General features: G+C 38.9%; 1 protein-coding gene across 2 annotated transcripts in view; it reads right to left on the minus strand.

The window, feature by feature from the left end:
* Positions 1-26,677, minus strand: part of BMPR1B (bone morphogenetic protein receptor type 1B) — a 227,242-nt gene that overhangs the window by 85,480 nt on the left and 115,085 nt on the right. Inside the window, exon 1 of one of the 2 annotated variants that reach the window (XM_085057978.1) lies at positions 22,054-22,269. The exons of the other annotated variant lie outside the window; for it this stretch is intronic. The gene's annotated coding sequence lies outside the window, so the exon portion shown is untranslated. Of the gene's footprint in view, positions 1-22,053; positions 22,270-26,677 lie in introns of those variants that run through there. 2 annotated transcript variants of the gene reach the window in all.

The following is a 26,677-nucleotide window of genomic DNA, read 5'->3' on the forward strand; positions in this document are numbered from 1 at the left end:
CTACTTTTACAGCTGAAACAGTGTATTTGACAAGTGTTTAAGAAATAGTCCAACCTTGTTTGTAAAATGTTCATGGGTTTATTATTTTTTAAATAATTGGCTGGAATCAGCCAGTAGAACTGAAGGAAACGTGAGCTATATGTAAAAATGGTCAGTCCCACTGAATTGTCACTCCAGTGAGCAGTGTGTTCTTACCTCCATCAACTTAAGCATGCAACATTACAAGTTAAACACCCTGAACCTTTTAAGGAATCACATATTTTATCTTTAAAGTGCTTACATTTTTTTCTTGCAAACAGTGGCCACGTACCACACAGCCTCCCGTAAGCAGACATTTCTGGTATCTCTTGAAATACATGTCCTGCTTCCAGCTCAAAAATCAGACCTGTGTTAAAGAAACACTCTCCATTTGAAATCTTAGGAATACATTTAAAGCATTGGTTTTGTTTCTTTAACTTCATTATTTTTTAATTGCCAAAATGCTGCTTCTTTACTTCTATGTGGAGCTGCAGTCCAAATAATAGAGGACGCTGCTATACACATCTGTGTACTTGGTAAATGCTGCTAACAAAAGCAAGCACACTGAAAAGACTGTGTATTTTCATCCAACTCCAAGCTTTACAAACCCTAAGGGTTGATTTAGATGACTTTAGAGAGTTATGAACTAGGAAGATATATGGGGTTTAAGTCAATGATGGTTTTCCATGTACAAAGAAAGTAACAGCAATGTCCCTTCCTATCTTCTTGGTCTGGATCCAGGTGGAGAACTTTTTACAAGGTGATTTCTGCTACTTTTAAGTCACATAGAATGCTATCACATCAGTTTCTCTCTTCTGAAATGTTTTTACTCCTAACAAAACTCCTTACAAAACTACAGTGAACTGCCTGAGACCACCATCTATTTCATGGACAAGTCAGCTGGGCTTAGTTTAAACAGCCTTCAACAGCAGCCTAAGGCAAGATATCTGTGCTTATACCAAAGTAAATGAGGAGCACTCAGTGGTCTTGCCACCTCTCTTCAGGAGAAAGGCAGTAATCATCATCAGATAAGCAGTAATATATTAAGACCAGCACATGTGTTCCACCAGCAAGCATCTGTCTGTATTCTACTTTGTCAATCTCTGGACCTGAAGTTCATCACTGTAAGGGAGCTCACTGTTATTATCTATTATATCTATCATGCAAACTCATAATTTTCAGTGCTGCAAGGCCCAAATATAAGCTAGGATGCGAATAATTTTATTACTAAATTGCTTTCTGATACTTAACATTAGATGATCAGCCTGCCAAAGTTAGCAGACCCTTTTGATCTTGAGCTCAGTTTACATATTCATTGGGGATGATGACCAAATCTCCACAAGCATTTGCTCTGGTCTGACCTGTACTCCAGGAGCTCACACATAAATACCATGGCATGTGAAAAGAACTTTATTTCCTGTGTGATCCTGCCATGGGAAGTGTTTGCCAGATTGATCATGCTGAAAGACAGCTTTTTTTTTAATGCCAGCTTGCTTTTTCTTTGCAGATCAGTTAGGAGGTGCTTCTGTACACATTCAGAAAGCTGCCACCAGCCAACCTGAATCAGAGATTCTAATGCATTTTTTGGCCACAACAGCCCCCACCTTCATGCAGGAACACCCAAAAGGCTTGTTATTCTTGCAGCTGATTCCTCTATGCCATGATGGGGAGAAATTCTGTCTTTAACAAGAGGATGGATGCACACTTCTCTAAGAGCCCCCCAGAAGAGAAGGTGCCAGGGAAGGGACCACAGTTCACCAGCACATCTGGACTACCCACAAGCACATAGTCTTTTAGGAGAGGGAAAAATAGGATCTAGATAACAAACTGACTAATTCAGCCCGTGCTGATCACTAATTTTAAGTGAAGAATAAGTTTGTAATTCCAGGAAAAACAAATCAATACAGTGGCTGTGCTGACTGCATTTTCTGTCTCCAGTGTTTGCCTCTTTAGTGCTTTAAGTTTCTACGGGTGGTTTTGGAAGTCCTTTTAACATATCACCTTACAGCTGATCATGGGCTCTTCAAAGCCTCTGCAAGGGGCTTTCCCCAGATAGATGAGGCACTTACCACAAGCCTCTACAGTGGCTGAAGTAACATGACATGAACAAGTTAGTCCCATCTTTTCTTTCTTGTTCTCCAGAGCTTTTCACCCTCACAATACTCACAAATACCTTTGTAAAGGAGGATCTGAATGAGGTGTTTTATCATTCATGTTGGGTTGAAAAGCCCTCTAACCTTGCTAGGACACAAGCTATTGTAGAGAAAGTGGTGCTACCTGCTTCCTTCACACCTCTACGTTTGGACAAGTTTATAACCTAAGGCTGAAAAATTACATAATGAGACGTAGCAATTTGAATATCCTAATTGCAAACTTACAGGGGATTATTGCAATTCTTTTATAATACTTAAAACACTACAATTACTGCCCTAGACCTTCTCAGTGACATGCAAATACAGCTTGAGAACATTTACTACAGTCCTTTCCTGATAACTAAAAAGCCAGTGACAGTATTTTGCTTTAGGGCTGACGTGTGACAATTATTACAAGATGTAGACTGAAATGGTGCTTTATGCATGTGCATAGGATGCAAATTTTGTCTCAAGAGCTAGAGGTGAATAGAGAGCTACCTCAAAGGAACAGAAAGAGCTGACTAGGGAAGAGCAACAGAAGAGGCCCTGCAGTGGTGTCCCAGTGTGAAAGATATTTGATTTCCAGGCTACATCCTGATGCTGAGAGCCTGCTTATGGCAGTGAAAAAAAAAAAGGGGGGGGAAAAAAAAAAAAGGAAGAGTATACTGAATAGCTCCTAAGACAAAAATTATATACACTGAGAATTTGGATTCAACACCTTGGCAGATTAGGATACTGATTCCTCCATGAGCCAAACAACTCTAAAATGTGTAGTTCTTGCTCAAAGCTCATATAATTGAGCATCTTGATTAATTAATTAACTTGTCAGTCTTGACCTTAGTTATTGATAAATGGACCCATAAAGGCCTTGAAGACTCTGATTTTTTTTTTTAATATTTTTCCCCCAAAACTACTGAAGCAGCTAATGATAAATTTAAGGAAACTACCTTACAATACCTTAAACAGTTAACATCTCCAGTAAGATTTTAGGACACTCAGACCTTAAAAAAGACAACAAATAAATAAAAGTCAATAGCCAGCAGTATTAGAGATTTGACTCAGTATCTTCACAGGTAATCAAAAAGGTGTGAGTTTTCACATGTAAGATCTATTAAGAATCAACTCCAAGCAAAAATCAACATGATATATTGGCCTTGCCTGAAAATACAATCACAGAATTTGTCACTGGACATCACATATAAGGGAATATTAACATTCAAATGGGTGGAGATGATCTTGCAAGAAAGAGTGCAGTTTTTATAGTAGAAGTCTCTGTAAAAGTTATTTAAATGGATTCATCACAGTATCACTTAAGAAGATTGTTTCCTGTCAACAGTACAGTATCTACAGTGCCGCTGTATGTATCAGCTCCAAATAACCAGGTTTTGACCATAAAATGCCTAGCTGATACAGTTTTTCCTCTGAACTACTGAATTTATGAGGCAGGAGAAAAGGGAATTTCCTTAATACCCACATTCTAGACTGTGAGAGGTAAAACGGCTTCCTAAAAAAGTTTTGGACGATTCACAGCATCCCTTTGTATGTTGTGAACCACGGTTTAAAAATAATTGTTCACAATCTACATATGAGACATGAAGCACTGAATTAAATGGGACCATTTGACAGCATTAGCTCCTTGCCTTCATATCAGCAAAGCTGGATTCTTTGCAGCAAATACCTATAAACCAAAGAAATGGACTTAACATTTCAAGGCATCTGAGCAAGAACAGAATCATGTTTCAGATGTGGAATTCCATGTTCTCAGAAGGCATTTAATCCTTTGTGGCATGAGTAACTTTTATTCAGTTTCTAGCATGCATGTAATCCTTTCAAAGATTGCAGAATCGTCTTTGCAGTTGAATTGCTATTCTGCTACTGCTGATGCTTAGCAGAGAAGCATCACTTTGAGAGATACTCAGGTCTTACCATACTAAAACATGGACAGAAATTCCTATATGAGATGATTCCCATTAAGAGCTGGATTTTCACAGCTTAAATGCTGCATTTTAGGAGTTTCTACCTCTAGTCTACTGAGTCATATGGAGCAAGTGTGTTCATTCTTTCCTGTGGCAATCTAACAGTAACTAGGTCTGGAACCAAAAGAACCTGAGCTAAACCATGAAACCTGAGACTCTCAAAAACAGAGGAACAGAGGTACCTCCAAAGCCACATCAGTTATTATATTTTGTGTATATTACACACATCTCTCTAAAACCAGCAGCATAGCTTGAATTGTGAGTCTGTTAATTAACACTGGATATCCATAATAGTCACAATGAGAAGATATTTGTACAGAAACCATGGAATGCCTGGGAATCTGTCACCTAAAGCCCGGATGAGAGAAATCCAACTAACTGCCCAAATCAGAAAGCACTTCACATATCTCAGAAGTTGTTTCAACTCCCCCATTGTTTTCATTTGGACTCACAAACAAACAGAGCTCAGCAGAACCTTGAAGCTATCACCATTCCAGGAAACGTGCTAATAAGACAGAGGAGTGGGGAGACCAGACACAACTTTGAAGTCACACTTTTACACAACAGCATCTTAATTTGCAGAAAAGGAAATGCACTGGAGTCATACTTACAGGGGACACTATCTGTAAGGGCTAAATGCTGCTGAGCTGATCCCTTGCTGATCCCATTGTTACGCTCAATGACATGTTAGAGGAAAGATTCCTTTGGACCTCTTGAGCTTTTCTTTCAGCTTTTCTTTTTCTCCCTGCTACTGTAATTTGAGATATTTTTCTGCTTTAAACATCTACACAGTCTTGTACCTTAAAAATACAATTTTATAAGAAAATTCTAAGAACGTCTGTGATGGGCAAATCTTTGGATGCATTTTCAGTTCCTGAAAAGCTTGGGGATTACTTTTTGCTGTGTTGCAGAAGTTCTTTCTGGTATGACAATCATCAAATGCCAGGAAACAGAACTGAAATTTCCTCTTCCTTGCCATGTAGACATTGAAGAGCACCCATTTGGCAAAGGGGAAAAGAGCAGCAAGACAGCTTATGACTGTGTTCGTTTTATGTTTTCATTCTGTTTTAATAGTAAAAGCCATAGCTTTGGATAATCTCTTAAAAACACAGATTATTTGAACAGAAGTATTTCTTGATTTCTTTGTTTTTTCCTCTGACATTCTTCAAACTTCTCCCTGATTTGATGAGAGTTAGAAACTCCATTTTGCTCTACTGCATTACAACAGTTTCATGTGACCATTTGAGTGTGGACACCAGGAATATTTGACAAAGAGCAATTATTGGGAGGCTAATGATGAGGTTACAAACACTGGCAGCTCCAGGCCTCCTTTCAGAGCATTGTGGGGGAATGCTGACAGGTTTGCCAGCTTATCCTCCAATCTCCCATTGAAAACAATAATTCACTGGCATCTATTAAAAAAGAACTTTCAAATGGAACTTTCTAAAACATTCTTCATTGTAACTTTAGGGTCTCATCTCCTGCATATGAACTGAGTTCCCAGCTGTGAGGATCCCAGACAGATGACTCAAGTGCTGTATGACATTAACTACTCACACTGAACCACAGGAGCTTTTTCAGCTTTTTTAAGAGGGAAGGAAGGACCTCAGGGAGACTAGGAATGGGTAGGAAAGGATGAAACACATCCCACACTGCTGGCATCGCACAGTTTCCAGGTTCTGTGGATACACAGCAGGATACTCACACCTGTCTGTGGCACTAGTAAACACACCACAGGAAAATGAGCTGGATATGTGGCTTCAGCACACAATGCAAGTAAATACGTCAATAGTAGCAGGGAAAAAATATCTGCAACAGGAGAATCTTGGGGATCTGAGGAAATGCTGAGACAGGGGCCACTGAAGAAGTGATCTTTTGTGCCACCCTTTTCAAATAAACATAAAGGAGCCATGAGTGCCACTATCAGTTCCTGAGTGACCTCATCTTGTACACAGAAGGGATAAATAACACAATTAAAGTACTGTATAATATCTTTTTTTTTTTTTCCTTTTAGATTCCAGGGAATCATGGGCATTCATATTACTACAAGAGTTTGACAGAGTCCTTCAGCAACCTGTTAGCAGTTAAATTTTGGGCAAAATTTGGATTCTTATTTCTGCTAGGCTCCAGTATGCCTCTTCTACAGGCACAGAAAAAAAAATTTTAAAAAAAATTTAAAAAAGAGATAGCACACAGTTTTCCTCTTAAACATCAGCCAGCAGAAGTGAGCTGTCAGGCCACCGGACAAGATGAGCACATGATGTGAAATGTCCTCCATGGCACAAGAAACCTTCGTCATCTATCCTTCACCTTCTTATCCCTTTAAAGTGTTTGTAAAACTAATCTCATGTTTTGTTCCAGCTTGTGCGACTTTCTGTCCTCTGCTCTGGAATGTGAAGAGAAGCTAGACAAAACATAAGGGAGGCACTTGGACAAGGAAGGGACCTTCAAAGCCTTGGAGCCTCTTCAAGGACGAGGCTTGCAATCTCCTTCTGTGTTTGCAGTTGGCATGAACAACTTCCAATAATCATAAAACACGCACTGAAACTGTCTATGTCTTAGAAATTTAAACTTTCAGCTCTTCGTTCTGAAATCTGTCCTCAGTTGGAGAGTGCTAAAAGCTGACCCTTGCTCATATTGCCAGAACTGACTTATGATAAACAATGGTTTTGGCACTGGCTTTTGTTTGCTTGCTTGAAATTTTTGTCAGGGCCATGGAGATAAATGAGCAGTGAATTGATAAAGCATTAGAGTAATGTGTTTCAATGGTTAAATATTTTGGTTTTAACTAAAATTATTTTAATCTTCATTGCACCTTCTGAACTGTTTTTAAGTTAAAGTAGGAAGAAGTTTTGAAATCTCTTTGCAGATCATGTTCTTTGTTTTAAAGGAAAACAAAAAAAGACATTTCAAAATAAATGGCTTATATCTTGGAGAGTGTTAATGAGGTAAGACATTTCCAAAGAGACTAGAGAGTGACAATAGCACACAGACTGTGGTGGTTCCACAAGTGCAGAACTGCACCCCCAGCAGTGAACGCCCACTGAAGTGAAGCAAAGCAAAGCCAGGAGGGAGGCAGAGAGGGAGGGAGAGAAAGAGAGAAAGGAAGAGAAGGGAAAAAACCAAACTGTTGCAAGTTCATGCACCCCTATTACAAATTCATTTTAATTAAACAAAGAGATTATACAGACATTGCTGACAGGGATTATCAAAATAGAATGGCGCCACCTGCCCCTTGCAGCCCAATTAATTAGCAGAGAATCTGAGGTGCCAATTATCACAAAGGAGTAAGAAAGGATCAGTAAACACAGCTCATGATGAACTTGAAAATTAACTCTTTCAGCTCACAGCTGAAGCCCCACAGCCTCACACAGAGCCCTAATGCTGCTACAGCCCTCCAACAGCCCCACACTGAAAAGGCATGAAAGGCTTCTCCATATCCCTCTTATCTATGATTTTGTGAAGTATGACCACTCCTGCTGTTCATAAAGTCCCTAGGGTACTTTTAAAAATTATGTCACTACATTTAAATAGCAGATAAAATCATTTAAATTTGAAAAGGCTCCTCAAAACAAAAGATGGACTCCTTACTGTGTTTTGAGGTATGTCAGAAAAATGTAGATCGCTTACCATGCCACACCAGAGAGGTTTTAAGACAGCGAGTCCCTGACTAGAATTACAGTTACTGACAGACAACAGCTGAAAGTTTTAATTTTCTAGTAAGTAGGTATTGCTCATAGGTGCTTGACCACTTCTCTCCCTCCCCATTTAAGAATCTTCTCTTTCAAGCTCTCAGGTAGGACACCTCCAGGACTAAAAGGCTTTACCAAGAACACAAGCAGGAAGGCTCAGCAGCAGCAAATAATTGCAATCTGTTGTTCTGGGGAATCCAGAGTCTACCAGAAACGAAACATTTGGCTTTGGATCTATGCAGTGTGAGCTATTACCAAAGGCACTGCAGGGTCCATAAGGGGAGTCTGTCTCAGCACTTGCACAACAGCCCGGTGGTGGCCCTGGGGAGGGAAGAGCGACTGCCGTTTTCCCTTCCCTGGTACAAATCCCATATCACTTTCAGCAGAAATTCTCCTCCTTCTAGAAGGTTCAAAGCTGTACCTGCCCTCAGTCTACACACTTGAAGCTGCGTCCTGAAGAGGAATCAATAAGTACCCCATGTGTATTTCTTCCAGCTGCTGGAGGAAAGACACTGAATAGTGACACTTCCAACTTCACCACCTCAGAAGAGTGATCTGCTGCCTTTTGGGACAGGCAGTGCTCACATGCCTTCTGCAAACTTGTAATCACAGCTTAACTTTACTTCATGGCTTCCTGGAGACCATACAAACAAATGAACAATGACCTGCAAAGCCATGGAGGCAAAAAAAGGGCAACTTCTCCCTTTTTAATATTTTTTTTCTCTGAAATATTATTTCTTTTAGCGAATGTTTACCTCTCCACTATGCATGTGCTCATTTTACAGTTACACTGACAGCTACTAAAAGTATTATAAAGAATGCTAAACTTCTAAAATAAAATAAAATAGCCTGTAGATGTAAGTAACTCAATACAAAAAGGGTGGATGAACACTCAGCCCAGTGTAAATTCAGTGGTTTTCTGCTGTCTTTGCTGGATTTGAGTGCCACAGTTGCAATTAAACCTTACTCTCTGTTTTTGTGTTAATTTTTCTCTATTGCATTTGAAATAGAAAAAAAAAAAGGTAGTTTACATGACAAAGTGTGTCATTAAGTACCAGTTAGGCAAAAACTGTATTAATTTAAATGGGGAAAAATGAATCTCAGAAGTTTGGGTTTTACTATCAACATTATTCAATACTCCTGCAAAGCAATATGAGAACAAGGTGTTATAAGCATAGAGTGAAGCACCTGTAGTGCAACTGGATTTAAATCAATCACACAACTGATGTTGCATGTTATATATAATTACACTTCCATCTCCATCTTGGGAACTGCAAAACAAAGTCCACATCCTTCAACAATGCAACCTGTGAACTACAGCAAGTTTTATAAGCAATTTGCTTGCAGTGCCAAGCTCCTCTTCTTTTCTCAGTGCCTGCTGGATCATTACTCAATGGCTTTATTGTTTTGGGATCAGAAAGCGAGGACTTCAGCTCTACAATGCACAGTTTGTCACCCTTTGGATAAAGGAGCTGTGAACCAAAGCAGCGGGACATGCTTGCACTTAACACAGTGTGCTCTGAAGAGTGGAGCCCATGCTGGCAAGACTTGAAAGCCCTGAAATACCAGCCAGTTCCTCCAGTTAAATTGGTGAGACCTCCACATACCTGTGGGGTGTGAAAAGGCCCTGGTGCTCATCATTCTGCATTAGGATTGAGTTCATCTTATCAAATGGGCCTTTGAGTGTATTGTGAAGTAATTTACCAACCGAAAAAATCATAACGATTTTCCACTTCATTTACCTCAACAGTAGCTACGTAATGTCAATAGTTTTAAACATTTAATTAGACACACCACGTGTTTTATGCTCTACTAATTACATAAAATTGTGCTCAATAATTTTCTTCCCATTGAAACAAACCTTAAGCAGCTGTTAAAACACTAATTAGGTGAATGCTTCCACGCTGTGCATTTGACTTGGTGCCAAGCGCATTCCTCCCAATGGTGAGCGGGGATTTTCCAGTGTCCACGATGCAGCCATGAACTCATGTCAATCTCTGCTGCCCCACAGAACCAAGAGTGAACTCCAAACATTTATTTTGGCCCTGGCCTTTGAAAAATAATATTATATATAAAATGCAACAGTTCAGAAAGTTGTTTAATTATATTGGGCTCTTAATTTTCTCTGCTTCCATTTTTATCTCCAAAGAGGTGCTATATTTGACACAGAGCTTCTCATTTAAAAACTCCTATGAAATCAGCACTTTCTATGACATTGGAGCTGCCTTACAGACGTGGAAATGCACTGCACTGCAGAGCCTGATAGAAATGAAGCCTTAAGTACTTTGATATTTCAGGGTTATTTTGTTCCCAAAATATTTTAAAAAGTTATGTGAACCACAATTATCCATGCTTATGGTGGCAAGGGATGGGAAAACACTTTTTTTATTTTTCAGTTTTTTCACAGAAAGAGAATTCAGAGAGGTTTTATCTGTTTTAGATATCCTTTAAAAAGGGCATGCAAGTCTTACCATTGACAAGTTTCTGGTGATCCTAATGACGTCCAGAATTGAGTCAGTACTTCTGAAGGTCTCAAGTGGCCTCACTCAGGTCTTTAACCCTGGATGTAATGCCAGTAAAATCAGGTTCTCTTAATTAGTGACTAAGTCTGTACAGCTGCAGGCCTAATCCTGGCATTCCTACAAGGACAGAGGCCTGGCAGAGGGTACCAGATTGCCAACAACAGGAACTGTTGTCTGATAGCTCCTACCTCAGCAGTCCCCCAAACCTGCCCATGCCTCTGTGAACTGGGATTTTGCTCTTGACCACATCCTGATGATTCCTGACTCAGGATTTGTTTCTGAATAATTCCTACAAGAAGAAACTGCCCATATTGGCCATCTTCAGAGACAAAAATGTATACTTTTCTCTATATCTGTTTTTTGAAATTAGGCCCTAATGAGTGTACATAAACCAAAAATTCAAAAGAAAATAGATTTTTCTTCATCTTTAACAAATTTTTAAGTGTTATCACTTGTGTATGCTAAAATGGAGTATTGGATATGGCTTCTTCTACATTAACCACTACAGAAAATTTACATAAGCACAGTAAAACACATCAGCCAAGCTATCACAAGGATTTTGTTATTTTTACATGCATAAAAAAACTGTGAAGATTCACTCAAGTATTCTTCCAGAAAATTATGGTGGAAATTACACTAGTGTGGAACAATTACACTGTACACATGGTACTCTCTTCTGTAGCCAGTCATAGAATCAACAAGTTTGGAAAAGACTTGTAAGATCATTTAATCCAGCTATTAACCCAGCACTGCCAAGGCCACCACAGAACTACATCCCTAAGTATCACATCTACACATTTTTGAGCAGTTTCAGGGATGCATATTCCACCACATTCCTGGGAAGTGTGTTCCAGTGCTTCACCACCATTTCAGTGAGGAAATTTTTCTTCATATCTAATGTACACCTCTCCTGAGGCAGCTTGAAGCCATGGCCTCTTGTCCTATGACTTGTTACCTGGGAGAAGAGCCCAACCCTCACCTGGCTAGACCCTGCATTTGGGTGATTGTAGAGAGTAATGAGGTCTCCCCTGAGCCTCTTCTCCAAGCCAAACATCCCAACTCCCTCAGCTGCTCCTCATCAGAGTTGTGCTCCAGACCCTTCCCCAGCTCCACTGCCCTTCTCAGGACACATTCCAGCACCGCAGTGTTTTTCTTGTCATGAGGTGCCTAAAAGGATTCGAGATGCAGGCTCACTAGTGCCAAGTCCTCTCTCAAGCTGATGGGCTGCTAACTCCGAGCAAGACCCCAGTACCTCTTTCCAGCTTTCTCATCTCACACCGTTTGAAGATGTGTCTTAGATGGGATCAGATGACTTCCCAAGGTTCCTTCCAACCTGAATATTCCATGATGTCCACAGAACACTGACATTCACATCAGGTGCCCATAGCCTCAGTATCTTTCACACACAGCTCATTTCCTACTTCTTCCTTTTTACTGCAGGAGTCTGTTGCACTCACCTGCTTCAGCCTGAGTAACTCAATTATTTCCTTTTTATGCCTAATGTGCAGCAGGGTAAAGGGGCTACAGAGCAATTTTCCCTTTCCAGCTTCCATGTTTACTTCACAGAAACTTCCTTTATCAACCACGTTCATGTTCTAAGAAAATGTGTTCATTTCAATAAAAATGACTTACTGTTTTATGGAAGTTGAAGGCCAATGACCCAAATCCTATAAATCATTAAAAATACTTTTTCTCATAGAATCCTAAGTTGCTTTTTTTCTCAGTAGCAGAGAAATCATTTTACTATAAAAAGTTACATTTTTGCCCTCACTAAAAATTCTGTATTAAAAATACACTAAATGAGGGACAGATGTTTAAAACAGTGGACCTACAATGAAGTATTAAATATTGCTGGCACAGTGCGCTCTTTGGTACAGTTTAGTCTCTTTTTGCAATAGGCATGTTTTTACAGCTGTAAAAGCACCAAAAATTACTGTCTTTGCTCCAATATTAATATAGAAATCTATTAAAAAATACACCAGACTGCCGAACAGATTAGACTATTGTTCATACATTCTATCACTAAAATAATTTGCTTTTACAAATTAATATTAAAGTCAAATGTTTTGAAGAGGAATAGTGGCACTTTGAAGAATATATGGATTATCTATACAAAACCAAACAATTCCACTTTTGTCAAAAGAAAAATGCAAGCCTCCTTAAGAAATAAAACCTGCTACTTGATGTTTTGCTCAGTGACAAAAAGTCCAACCCACAGCAGCACAGAGAAGGTGGACAATCTTGTTACATCACTCCAAACCTGCACTGAGGATGCAGTGTAGGAATAAAGCCCTTTTTCACAGTGACAGGTGGTGTGTTAGAGCTATGGGAGAAAGTGAGACAGGTCATGGAGGAGCAGATCCTGTGGTCTAGGGGATTTTTGTGTAATACATGATAAACATAAACAAGATGGGCAAAGAGATAATGCATAGAACAGAATGATAATGCTAAACTCTTCAGACCTAGTAACCGTGAGGATGAACTTAGTAAATCTATAACCACAGTAGGACATGCTCATGACTATACATAGGTTCTGCTACTTTAAATGCTTAATTTCTGTATCCCAGTCTGGTGGCTCAGAGCTCCAAAATCAAACACCACAAGTTCATGCTCCTTCCTAAATTTTGTCTCAGTCTATGCTTCATTTACTTGAGCACTAAGCAATCTGTGATCATCATTGTCCTGATGAAGTGATGCTTACTTAAGTTTGCAACCTTTCTGGAATAATAACAGGTCTGGGATGTCCATAGTTCAATTTGTTTTAGTCAGTGCTACATCATATATCAATTAGGAACTTTAGTTCTTATGGCATGAAACTATTTTACTACTCAAAGCTACGTTACAAAAATCTGCATATAATGTTAAACAAAAGGTGTAGGACTTAGCTTGGGTCCTTGTGGGAACCAGGAAAGAATTAATTTATTGAATGTGTATGCATCACATAATTGTCCAAATTCTAGACAAAGAAAGGATGGGTTGCTGAGAAGAGCCAAAGCTTGATTAAAAGTTCAAAACTCCAAAAATACTCTTTTAAGAGCTAGAAAAAAACCTAGAAGAAAGGGTAGAACAAGACAGAATATGGGCAAGAACACAGCATGTTGGCCAGCCTGATCAACCGGCAGGATGCTAGCACATACAGTAATAGTAACAAAACCCCACAGGGCTTTGGGAGCACAGCTCCTGCTCAATAAACAAATTCCTTGGACTGGAGACATTTTCTTGGAAGGAATTTTTATGGCACAAACATTTCTACTCTCTTCTGGAAGCTCTGAGAAACCAAACCCAAACCTCCCCCCCACCACGCACACACACACACGAACTAAAGATGTCGGCAGCCCAAGTGAAACATGATTCTCATCCTCTAGATGAGAGATCCTTGTCATCTGTATTGAGTAGGTCTTTGCTGAGGAGGTTCTACCTATCTGTGAAGCTCAAAACCCATGACATGACTGATTCTAGCCCTGGAGGAATGCCCACATCTCTGGAAGCCTTGTTGCCATGATGGGCATGTCCAGCACAGAGCCCCACCAGGCTTCCCTGAGTGTGGGGCTCCAGCTGTGCACACCTGGGGATGCAGAGGCATGAAACAGCAGCACTGCCACAGAGGCCAGCACAGCCCAGCACATAACGAAACAAAGACAGCCCTCACCCATCTGGTTAGACAAAAAAAACCCAGGGGCTATAAAATGTAAGAAGGGAAGAGAGAGGGGGGAGTAAAAACAATCTCTGAGTAGGAAAACAGGATAAATTCATTGAATAAATTATTTACTGGAATTATTCACTTAGCTTCAATTACAATCTAACCATTCTATCCACCATCTACATCAAATTATAATAAATTATTCTATTATAACTTGGCTTCATGCCTGCTGATTTGCAATAGCTTATTTTTTCAGAAAATAATGGTCTGATGCTGTTCAGCCTTCCACAGGATTTCGATGTGCACACCTGGACATACCTAAAAGAGAATTTCTTTTTGAGAATCTCAGTCCTTCTGTAAATTAAAGAGAGGGGAGCGAGCATATTATATTTAAATTGCCAGCAGATATTTTGACAGCATAAAAAAGACCCAAGGTATCAAAACAATATTAAAACAAAAATATCCTGTTGATTTCCTGAAGAGTTTGGCATATGTCCTGCACCAGATACTCGAATGCAATTCTGAGAATATACAGGCACTTTCCATCCTTCTGCCATCAGGTCTCTTTACAGAGCAGATATTTTAGAATTCTTCTGAATCAAAAATATCTTGTTCTACTTTATCAGACCACCTCTGAAATTCATAAAGAGTTGTACTTTAAAATTAATTACAACAGGATGCAGAAAAAGGGAAAAAAAACCCATGAAGGTTGCTTTTTGATCTAAGATATTAAAATAAGATTGGTTTCCACAGCCACAGAGAATAATAATTTGTTAGGAATTCAAACCTGTACTGGGATAAAATGAGTAAAGGTCAAACTACAAGGTGTAGTTACACTGAAAGAATAGCAGGTGAAATGTGCAGTTAAGTCAAGGGTTTGCAAACATGAGAACACTGCTCACCTTCCTCTCCTCATTCCCATACTCCTACAGTCTCTATGCCTATAAATTGATCTTTTAATTCTATATACACTGTAATTTTTACATCTTCCTTGATTTCAACACAACCTGTATCATATTATGGATGAAAGCAGAAAAACCTGACTTTTGCACATTTTAACAGCAGTCTATGAACCAACACTACAAAGGAAGAGATAACCAAGGTCCTGTGAGTCTCTTTCAGGGGCATCTGCTGGAGCAGCCGGGTAAGGCCAAATTCTACCCATGCAGGCACTCTGAAGGCAAAGTTAAACTAGGTGGGTGAAAGGTGGTCATGCTCTGAATGGGATAGATTGGTTCTGCCCCTGGCAAAATATGAAGGACAATGTAGATGATATCAGTGCAGAGAAATTCCACTGTAAATTCATATCCACATTTCAAGAACCTGAAAGTACCTTTGATGTAGCCACCTCAGATTCCACCTTTTCAAATATGCAATTCAAGAAAAATGCCAGACATCACACCAGTGAGATGAAACCAATGCTTACTTTCTCCCTCACTCCTTATAGGAGAAGCGTGGGGTTTTATTTTGCTGGTAGCAACACATTCTACTATGCTAGAAGTGCTTTTGTAATCCTGAAAACACTTCCCTGTAGTTTCATTGCTGTGTCTACTACCATTAAAGGGTAAGCATATTCTTCAAGACAATAATTCACTTAGCTAGTTGCCAGAGCCAGCATTATGTGAATAAGCTTGATAGATCTCTGTTCCTAACCTATCAGAAAAAAATTTATGGAATCTAATAAATTAAAAATGAATTGTCTCCAGCAACCATATATTTCACAATAAACGTACGCTCTTTGATCTCAACTGACTGTGCTATGTTCTAATTAATTTTTATACAGAAGTTTGCTATTGCCCCTTAAATAGATTTTATACACAAGACTAATCAGCTAGCATATTCAGCTGTGCCTTTGTCTTTTCACCTTCCAAGCGAGTTAAAAATTCACAGAATTCTAGAATTTATGGCATGGCTTTCTTCATATAAGCCACTTCAGTTCAAGGAAAGAAAGACCTATATTTTTTCTTTGCTTTCTTGACCCCAACAGGCACATAATAGAAAGAAATACGTGCGGACAGCTTAAGGACTTGCCTCTAGACAGCGTGACTGGAAATTCATCACTTTCTAGCTTTCAACTACTTTCTTACCCAGAAAAAACTACTGGAGTTACTCAGTCACAGTGTATCTTCTGAGTCACCACGATCTTCTGAGATAGCAATAGAGCCATTTGGTAATGCTGTTTGGAATGGCAAGGCAGCTGGCATGGAGGTAGCATTTTGTCCCTGTTTCTGCTGGGGTGCTGTAACTTCCCATTCATGGGCATATTTTCCTGTATCAATGACCACAAACCTGGAGAAAACATCTAAGACTACAACACAAAATCCCCAATTTGGACTGGATGGTCTATGCACAGATTATTTTATGCATCTGATGTGTAGATTCTGGCATCTAATTTAGGGAAAGAAAGTACCAGTGAGGCCAGGGTATAAAGCATTAGACTGGGGAGAAAAGTAAAGGAGAAATGAGGAGCTTGGCCATTGATGCTATTTACCTCCTGTTTTGCCATGGGAGGTAGATTCTCTTCACCTGCAGAATTAAAGGGCAATTAAAAATTCTAATTCATTAGAAAGAAAAATAACTTTACTCTCTTGTCCAAATCCTCCTCTGCCTTTATGTGTTCCTGTAGAAAGGTCTAAGGCTCTTTACATGTTTTTGCATAGCACCAGCATTGTCCTTATTTACAAGTAATATGCTGTGCCTGTTTACCTGCCGTTAATCCCTGAAGGGCAGTTGAAAATTAAAATAAAACCTTAGGAAAATGAAAAAAAGCATCTCAAACTCCTAAGAATTTCCAGTGTGAAAGAGAATAGCAATTTCAGCATCAGCATCAGGCATCAATACAAAACAAAAAAATTTTTTTTGCATACCATGTGGTCTAGAGACACTGGTAAAGTTGACAGAATATTCACTCAACAAAAGGTCAGAAAAATGTCTCTCTAAAGCAGCTTCAATATATAAGGATCCTGCCTTGGGATACAGCCAGATGACCCTGGGAGATCTACTTCAGCATTTTTCTATGACTCTGTAAAAATAGTTATGGGGATTTTAAAAGCTGGTATTTTAAATTCATTCTTTACTCTGTGTAGAAACTCTGTCAAGAGTCATTTTTATGCTTTCATACTGTCATCCTATAGTCTGATATTACAATAAGTAGGAATATGCAAAAACTAAATGAAACTTTTAGAACATGGGGTGGTGATTTTTTTTTTCCACATACAGGACCGTTTATGTTAAATGTTCAAAAATTAAAATAAATTCCATAATACAGACAGGAAGTCAGAGCAATGGGAACCAAATGGGAGTAATGGGACCCAGGTGGTTGGAATGGGTAGAAAAACCCACATAGATGGCCATGTACAGCACAAATTGGAGCCTGCAGATGATTATAACTGGAACCTTCCAAAAGAAAGAATGGCTGTAAACTGTTAACTGTATCAATGCAAACATCTCAGTAACTTACCATTGAGCAATGAGCGATGAGAGAGAAGTGTGTAATTTACAGCTTTAATTGTAGCTAATGCAACCTGATACTGAAACTGTATCATATTAAGGAATGTATCAGTATAGGGCATCATATGCAGAGAATTGTAATTCTTGATTAGTATGAGACCTGAGTATAAAAGAAGTGGCAAGATGGAATTACTTTCAATTTGAGTCAAAAAACAAACAGCCACAGTTTCAAAAGCCACAGGACAAAACTGTCAGGTTAGGACAATTGAGGATAATAAGCAGAATAGGAGGAAGCCTGTTATTCAGTGTGCAAGCTGGTAAAGCGTATGCATTTAAACTTCAGTAATATCATATAGTTTTTGGTCACTGAAATACCTTTAATTACTTATCCACCTCTGTCTTTATTTCAAGACAGAAAAATAACATCCTATAGAAAAAAAGGATCATGTACAAAGCACATCTAACTCAAGAACAAAGTTCTCCTGGATGAAAAATAAACACCTTTAAGAGGTTTTTCATTAAGAGAAAGAATATCCACAATATGGCACAAAATGGTAACAACTAGCCTGGGTGAAAGAGGCGAAAAGCAATTCAGGCACTGGGTGTATATAGGGTACGTATAAGGTATATAAACCTTGAAAGAATGTAGAGAGATTTTGTGAGCCCTGACTAGCCCTATTGACAGCAGAAGATACACAGACAAAGAACTAAGAGCCCATACCCAGGTAGATTTGCATTTTATGAAAGTATCAAAAAAAACTGTGACTGAAGGACAGTGTCCTGATTTGAGAACTCTTCCTTTGCTGCAGGAAGACCGAGGAAGTGCACACCATTTTACTTTCTGTGCTTTATGAAGCTGTATGGCTTGCTTGGCCCCTCTGGGATTCTGTGATAGCTGAAGTCTGCTTGGGAGCATTTTTTTAAGGAGGCAGTAATTTTTTGGCAAAGGAGGGAAAGAGAGAGGGAAGACATTGCTGCTGTATATCAAAGTCCACCCTGAAACCTTTAGAAACACTTTGAAAGTATATGTCTGTGTTGTGCACTGATGAAATATCAATTTGTTAAAAACACACTAGTGTAGCTAGCCTACCAAAGACCAGTGAACCAAAAAATTCAACTTATTAAGTCCCATGTAAAGTGAAATTTTTAACTTATTCAGATATATATTGTTTAAAAAAAAGCTACTATTTGCTCCTACTTAGATGACACATTACCCCAAGAACAAAAAGATCTAAAGTACATGTTATGAGCAGTGTTTAGATGGGGGTGGTGTTACTGTTTTCCATTGTAATGACATTCATCTCAGTATATTTAATTTTTTGTTTATCTTTTTTTGGGTTTGTTTTGCTTTTCAGTGAGAACCAAAGCCTTTGCAGCATATAGCATAAAATTAAATTTACAAAAAAACCCTGAAAGGAACAGTGTGGAAGCAATCAGAATTTTGTAAAATTACACAGACTGTAAACAAGTGAAGAACACAGTGCTCTACATATTAAAAGCAAGTGGAAGAAAAAGTCACTGTTTCAAGACGGTAACAGAGTAAGACCAAAAAACACAGTCAACACCATCAGATTGACTGTCAATCTAAAGGCAGACAATGTAAAGGATTTTTATTTTAATTAGAAGGCTAAAAATATGAAATGTAAAACTTCTGCAAAGCAGAAGAAGAGGGAAGAAGAAGTGAATCCATAAAACAAAAAATACATCAACATCGTGGCTAAGTAAAATCCATGTAAGTTTTGCACCAGTAACTCAGTCAATATGGTTTCTGATGGTAAACAGCCTGAAAGAGGTGGCTGGCCTTTACTGGAGTAAGAGAATAGATCTCAGTAAATCCCATGTGAAAAAGAAATGAAAAACATCTGCTAAAGACACAAATGGTTTGTTGGCTGACGTCAACAACGGGAAAGCTTCCAGTATATCAGCTCTGGGCTTGCCAGCAGGTGTTGCTGCAATTATTCAGAACAATTAGAGGTGATATTTCCAAAAGCATGGAGATGACAGGGCTAATAAATAAGGCAAGCATGATACTGTCAACAACTGAAATTTAAGTATTTCTCATAAATCTTTTGAGGACGTGTGCAACTGAGTATTTTAAAGCTAGCCACCAGGGCCTCAAATTTTACCAGTCATACTAATAGGAAATAATATCCTACACGACTGATGCCACTGAAATCCTCCAAACAACCCATTTTCTACAATATCTCCTTTGCTATGGACTAGAGTCTCACCTTGACAAAGGGAAATACAACTGTGAGTGAATATACCAAGTAATATTTTCAGTTAGCATGGACTTGAGTGTATTTATTTTTAATGAGCATGAACTTTCACTGATGTTGGCATTCATTATTATTTAGATTAACTACCTTGATTTGTCTCATTAAAACTTTTTTTTATTTTCCTTTGTGGCAGATTTCCAGTATTTGTATTCTTTCACTTTGGCTATGCTTCAGCTTAGAAGAAGGCATAAAACACAGCTCTCATGTTTAGATGTAGGAATTCTCAATATAATTTTAGAATGAATATGCATTGTAGATAAACGCCAAACATGGCATAAATTTACCTAATCCTAACATCTCCCCTTTTATGCCATTAATGAACTGCATAATGCACACATATCATCATCAGGATTATTTAGAGCAGGTTCTTAAAATTGTCCACATCATGATTTGCTGTCCAGCCTGATTTAAACTGCATTCTCAATTCATTCATCATTTTAAAAGAAAATCGTTTGGTTTTTGTTTTGTTTTGTTTTTTTTTAACCATTCATCTTTCTAACTACCTTGGAAAAGAAAAAGTCTGCTAAAAAACCCAAAGACATGATATGTCTTGCATCATTTTGAACCATTAAATTACTGCTCATGGAAATCAACCAAGGAGTCCAGTGGCTTCTTCACAATGAACTGCATCACGACCACTCATCCCTTGATTTGCTGTTTTGCTGTTAGTTTTACAGCTGACTTCAGTGGACTCTATGCCAAAAGCAAACCTCTCTGCCCTTTGCATCATGCCCTGCATTTCATGAGAAACTTGCACTGAAAGATAGCAATTTTCACTTAATTTGAGTAAGAGAGCTAGGCAGATGGCTCATGGCAAACACATCTGCTTATTTCAAGCATTATTGAGACATCTCTTAGATATGTAGCCCAGCCTCAGGACCAAGAGTCAGTCCATCCTCCCAGGCATGTTTTATAAAATACTGACTCAGTGCAGGTGGAGTAATGACACTACAGTTCATGTTTCTTTTTTATAATTAATTTCCAATCATTCATATCCTTCAAGCGGAAAGTTAATTACATGCTCAAGTCACTTACTCTGAGATTAAATGGCACCAATTCCTCACATGCTTAGAATAAGTTACTTAGCACACTCTCAACTTTCATCTTAAAAACATGCACGTTACTGTTTGCCTCAGGCAAGATGCATTAATGGAGACTTTCAAAATCTTCTCAGGATGCAAACTGCTATTTAAGTGTTAGATATTACTTTATTTTAAAGAGTAGAAAAAGTTAAGATGCTGATAACTGCCAGAAATATTTTAAAAACTCCATGAGAGAAATAAGACCTGGTACTGCAAGTATAGGATGAGAAGTGGTTTGACAGAAGGGATGCAATGAAAAATCACTATTTTTCTTACAAAGTACACTTTCTTAATCTACAAGTTTAAAACAAACAAAGCAACAAAAAGTTGTTCTTCCAACAGCCTGCTTTACAAACCATACCTGAAGTCATGCTGCATGCTCTCTGGCTCACTTTAGAAAGCAATTAACAATTTTATTGACAATCAAGAAACCAGAGTAAAAATCAGCTCATTTTCTCATACCACTAAGGAGCAGATAAAAGTAAAAAATCATCACCATTTATTTTTGAACCATGGAAAGCAGGTATGTCTTGGAAGATAGACAGATTTTGGATCTCAGGAGAAGGATGACAGCATTTGTACAGAGTCCTTTTCTGACCATATATGCACTTTACAAATAATTCCCCTATTACACAGTATCCTTGGTGGACTTGTTAAAAACTGGGGAAGTGACTGCATTTGAAATAGAGTCCCTTTCCAGTCACATCCAGTGGGTATGAGATTTCCTTCCCTCAAAATGTTGAAAAGGGCTGCAGAAAAACTCTTAGCCTTGTGAGAGATGCACAGCTGCTCTCGGTGGCTTCAGAAATGGAGTCAGCACCTGCCATTTAATGCCTGTGCTATTATAAGGAAATGAGAAACATCTTTTTTCCCAAGCGGTATAAAACAAAGCCAAATTCTTATACCATATATGCAGGAATAACACTTTCAAATTCATTCTGTTATGCTGAGAAAACATGATATAAAAGCTACTCTCAAATGCACAGTGACCTTGTGCACAATGTCTGGAGGAGGCAAACAGTGTGAAGAAGGAACAGAAATCAACTTCAGCTGGAATTTAACCTGGCCTCACTCTTACTGGCCCAAGACAGCCGAAGGCCACAGGTCTGCTAAAGCAACCAGAACTACAACACTACACATGCATCAGACTTACCAGACCTGCACATTTCAGCACATGGACAAAAGAGTTATTTTAGGTGAAAATCATGCCAAGAGAAGGGATTATTTTCAGCACAGCATAGAATCTCACCTTGCACACTCACCTCTGCAGGCTCCAGCACACAAGGGCAGCAGATGAGGCTGAAATGGGCTGCCCACCAACAACACCTACCACTGACCACTCCCAGGATTGCTGGCCACAAGCAGGTGCCGGCAGATTTGGCTTCCTCCAAGCGAGGCAACAGCAGAGATGTGGGTGAAAGCAGAGCAACCCAGCTCTGGGCCAAGCCAGACCAGGCTCAGTGCACTCGCCCCAGCTAAAGGCTCTCAGAGCACCAGGAGAAAGAGCATTTTAACGCACACAAAAAATTAATTAGCAAGAGAAAGGGTTACAAGCTCCATAATTCACGGGTCCCACATTAATGATTAGCTAAGTGAACTAGCTGCCCAGCTGGTAATTTGATTCGTTGGAAAGGAAAAGGCACTCTACGGACCTTGAAAGGTTTTAGCAGAACTGTGTGTCCCAGGTCACCCTGCTTCCCCCTGCCTTCACCATCTCATTGTCAAGCTCAATTTGCCAGCAAGGTCCTGACAATAAACACAAAGATACATTTCAAGGTTAGTAGGCAAAACTAGTGGATGTCATCATGAGCCATTGTAGTGATGAAATGAAGGAGATGCAGTGTTGGAAAGGGTTGGGTTTTTTGTTTTGCTTAGCAAATGGCATAGTTTTACTCAATTATCACTCTTCATTTATTTTACCTTCATCATTAATATTTCATATGTACCTATGCTGCTGAAAGTAAGCAGAAAAACATTCCTGAGAAGTTGATGGATATTATTTATTGCTTGGAGGGAGAAATGAATGGTCTGCTAAACTGTCTAGATACTGATATGTAATTTTCCAAGTCAAAGCACTGGGACAATGTGCTTGTTAATTAAAAATTGCACTTTATACTCATGCTTTCTGAGGTGGGATGAAATACAGTAAATAACTACGATTCACTGGCTTATTTCAAATTTTGCAGAAACCATGGTCCCACTTCAGTGCCCTGGCACATAGTGCAAAATGTGTGTAAGGGGTATTCTGACCTTAAGAGAGATTTCAAATAAATGGCCTCTGGGCCATGTAACAATGTAAGCCACAAGGATAAAGAAAAATCAGAGTATTTTGTCATCTACTGCAAGAAATGCGTTCTTGAGTGCCAGTCTGACACAGGAACAACAGGCTGAAGACTTTCAATTTGCCCTTTAGAACACAGAGTAGTTGCCTGGTCCTTCCTCTTCACGGTCACTGTCTGGAGCACTGTTATTTTGTTCAGGTCATCCATGTTAAAGTCTGCCACTGTTTTCCAACATAAAAGACAGCATCTTAACTAAAAAGCACATTAGAAGCTCGAGCTCTTTTCCCAAATCCTTCTTTCTGTATAGTCAAGGAGGTTCTGTGCATTTGTAACTCCCAAAGTATGGGAATGTCAATGTAGATGAGATTTCAAGATGTATCTAGGATTACCAGTATTCTGTGGTTTTAACTCTGAACCACAGAGAAGCATTAGCAATGGCACTATATTTTTTTACACAAATGTTAAAAACTACAAAGAAATTGGAAGCACCAGCAGTACACAAGAAATAAAATTTTCTAAACAGCATGAGAACTTGAGTTTTCTTATGCTGTAAGCACTCCCATATCATGTCATAGACTAAGAAAAACTTGAAAGGACTGTTCACACTGCAAATGCTATTTCTAAACAAGTATTAATGAGCAACCACACATAATTCTCTGCATTCTTGGTTTGCCTAAATGAGCACCAGTTAAGCAACTAAATCTTGCTCAAATAAGAGTGGACTTCCTCTATGCAAGGAAAAAGATAAAGGTCAGTGATCAAGGGACTTAGTGCCCACAAATACAGTGTACTGTAAATGTATTTGCTATTGAATGTGCACCTGCCCTCAGGCTAAGCAGCATTTCCCTTGGATCTTAAATGCTCTCATGGTATCTGTACATAACATTGTTGATGTAACCATTTTAACCAACTTTTTCTCAGTTATAGGTGAACTTCAATACTAAGCAGCACTTGGTAGTGATTTGCAAATACAAATCAAACTGAAAAATCCAGTGCTCATTACCCATCCAAGGACTAAATTCCAATACCAGCTAGGTTTTTAAATATTCACGGCATTGTGGCAGTAACATCGCTGCACAGGACACCTACAGGCAGGGCTAAAAAAGTCTGATTAGAAAGGCTTTTCAGGTTAGGAAAATAACATGGCCATTCATAAATTTAAAGGTTGGAATGGGTGGAAAATGAATAGAAAATCACTTCTGTGAGACATGGGAGCCAAAGAGGAGCTCTCTTACAGAGGGAAAGAACACTGACTTCCAAAACATAAATGGTTTTCTTTGGTTGCATAAGCACATTTTTGGTTTTTTTCATTTGCTCTCAAGTTTTATACAAAACACGCAGACCTCCAAACTCACCATCAGCAAGCTATGACAATGAAAAAATGGAAGGTGCCACTCTTTTAACACCAAAAAACAGTCAGTCTCTGAGACAACTGAGACAACACTGGCATAAAAAGTAAATTTATGTCAATTTTCCAGTTTCTGCATGGGAACACAGATATTTTAAAAAGGACAAAACAGTGCAGAGGAAACCAGCTTGACGATGAAAATAAATACTTCCATGTTTATTACTAAGAAAGAGTTTGCCCCAGATGATGTCTAAATGGAAAGGAATATTAAAAAATAAGCAAACAAAAAAACCAAAAAACAAACAAAATAAATAAAAGCAAAAACAAAACAAAAACCAACCAAACAAAAAAAACCCCACAAAAAAAACCCCAAAAGCCCCCAAACCCAAACACAGATTTTATTCTTCAATCTCTTGAAACCAAGATATTTCAAAAGGATTTCCTCAAAATTCACAGAGGGAAAGAAAGAATACCTAATAGCCTACTCTAAATTATAGAACTTTCATAGAGAAATTAGTATTTCTTAAGACAGATCACAAAACACAGAATGAGTCAATAGCCCAGATATTAGAAGAGTCACTTCCAATATGGGAGATCTAGGGCAGGGTCCCCAGTCAAATAAGCATCTCAGCATCCATACAAAGAGAAAGAGCCTCAGGTGGAGAGGCTTGAAATGCTCAGCTACAACACGGGAAATGAGGCCCCACATGACAGCAAGATAAATAGCAAGACAGCACAACATGAAAGAAAACATACCACTTTATACCATCTCTGGAAATGCATTTCCTAAAGCTGAGCTTGTACAACTTTCCAGAACAACTTAAAAATAGGCAGGCTGGCTTTTGACATCCAAAAACCCAAAGATTAGCCACATCCAACCCCAAACACAATATGGTTGCAAAGAAACAGAGCCATGGCCACTAATGTATTTTTGTGTCTATGCTCCTGCTGCAATTACTGATGGAGGAAGGGGCATAATAAAAAGTGGTAACCCTACTGTCCTGTCCCGTGAAGCCTTCCTAGCCATCTGTCTTTTATAACCTCTGGAAGGTGAGTGCAGCATCACTCACCCTGGGAGTTCCTCCCATCCTAGCAGGTAACCACTGACAGCCCTCCCAGGCATGACCACAGCAGTCAAAAAGCCCAAAAATTAACCCCTGCAACACCCAGTGCTGTTAGAACTCCTGCAGGCATAATGCTAAAGAGGCAGCGTGTGACTTTTCTCACCCCAGACCCAGCAGGTAATTGGACTTTCCATGGATAATCCCAGCAATCAGAGAGAAAATCTCTGCCTCTAGCATGACCCATTAGCACAGAGTTCACTGATCAGTAGGTTAACATGCCATTAAAGCATCTCTCTGTGGGGCTTAGGAAGGGTCAAGAAAACTCCATCACAAAGAACAAAAAATACCTACAGAGCTCATACACGGTTATATCAAGATCCTCATGAAAAGGTCGAATTCAGCTCAGAGGATATTCCCTTCCCTGGAGCGAGACCAGCAGTATCTATAGTCCTGACAGTTTTTCCACATTTTCCCTCGAATGTCCCTTTAATTTGCAAAATACAAAATGTTTTACTAAATTGAATGGGAAAGCTAACAACCTACCTCATTGTAAGGTCAGATGGATACCATTCTGCATTAGCTACTCCACAGTACTGTTATCACTTGCAGTTTATGGTCTCTGCCTTTAAATGAGAGATCTTTTTTAGCCTGTTGCCAAAAGGTAAGACACATGTACTCAGGGTAATCATGTGCAGAGTACCTCAGCTACTGAAGAACGGTTTATGCTCTGTAAGGACCATGCAGGTTCAGCAATGGTACATCAATTCTACGCCTGTAGTAGTAAAAATAACAATAGTAGTAAAACACAACAGCAGTAAAACCTGTCCAGGCTGTGATCATCTAAGGATGTACAGTTACAACACTGAGGATGTGGACTGATGCCTTGTAGTCTCTTGTGTCTAAATGCACTATGTTAAGTCCCTTTTCAACAACCACACTTTCTTTGTTCCTCATTAGTTGCATTTTAACCAAGGTACTAGGCAAAGAACATCCATATAACCTTCAAACAGAAGCACAGATAAATTTGGGTAAGGAAGAGGAAAAAAATAGGAGATTTCCTCTTGCATTCATCATTGATTTATAAACCTCAAAGAGATGTGACAGTGCTGTCCTCCATAAAATTCACTAGCTATAAGGCAGTTGATTCTTTATCTTTTTTTTTTTCAATGTCCATGTACTGGAATAGCTCTGT

The sequence above is a fragment of the Lichenostomus cassidix genome, chromosome 4 (assembly GCF_008360975.1).
Source record: "Lichenostomus cassidix isolate B80296 chromosome 4, HeHo_3.0, whole genome shotgun sequence".
Taxonomy (NCBI): Eukaryota; Metazoa; Chordata; class Aves; order Passeriformes; family Meliphagidae; genus Lichenostomus; species Lichenostomus cassidix.